Raw genomic sequence first — 855 nt, forward strand, 5'->3', positions numbered from 1 at the left:
CTGCTGCCAGCAGAGACCAGGTACACATCTCTCGAAAAACTGGTACTTGAACTTGTAATTGCATCTTACAAACTGCGCCCTTACTTTGAGTCCCACACCATACACGTTGTGACTAACTACCCGCTAAAATCTATAATAAGAAAGCCTGAATTGTCAGGCATAATGTCAAAATGGTCCGTACACCTCAGTGGGTATAACATTAGGTATGACCAAAGAACGGCGATAAAGTCACAAGCACTAGCAGATTTCGTATCAGATTTCAGCCCAGCTATCCAAAACCTGGCAGACAAATAAATCTTAACCCTCAAAGGGGATAAGGAAGCAAAAGTCTGGCAAATGCATATTAATGACGCCTACAATCAAAAGGGGGCAGGGGTAGGTCTGATCTTGCGATCTCCACACATGGATCTGATAGCACAAGCGGTTTAATGCATCCTTTGAGTCTGCATTTGCATTTGTTTTGCATTCACGTTTCTATTTTCAACTTGCATTGTATATATTTATTTCATAAAATCAGAAAATCCAAAAAAAATTAGAAAATTCAAAAAATTAATAAAATATTCACGTTAATTTTTGCATATAGGTTGAGTCGGAACGGTCGATTTTCGTGATGATATTGCACTTTAACTTGTCATTTTACTTGAGCCTTGCACTTTCATTGACGGTTATTAGCTAAGTCTTACGCATAATCTATGAGTTTTTGTTCAAATATAGCTGGCTGTTTAGACTTACCTGATAAATTGGCAACCTACTTACAATTTCCAAGATTTAGAGTCTTATAACTGGTGACATTCATGACCGGTTTACATAGGAATTGAGAGTAGTACTCCTTGCATAGCTTGTTCATCATTTTTG

Source organism: Silene latifolia, chromosome Y (genome assembly GCF_048544455.1).
Source record: "Silene latifolia isolate original U9 population chromosome Y, ASM4854445v1, whole genome shotgun sequence".
NCBI classification, from domain to species: Eukaryota; Viridiplantae; Streptophyta; class Magnoliopsida; order Caryophyllales; family Caryophyllaceae; genus Silene; species Silene latifolia.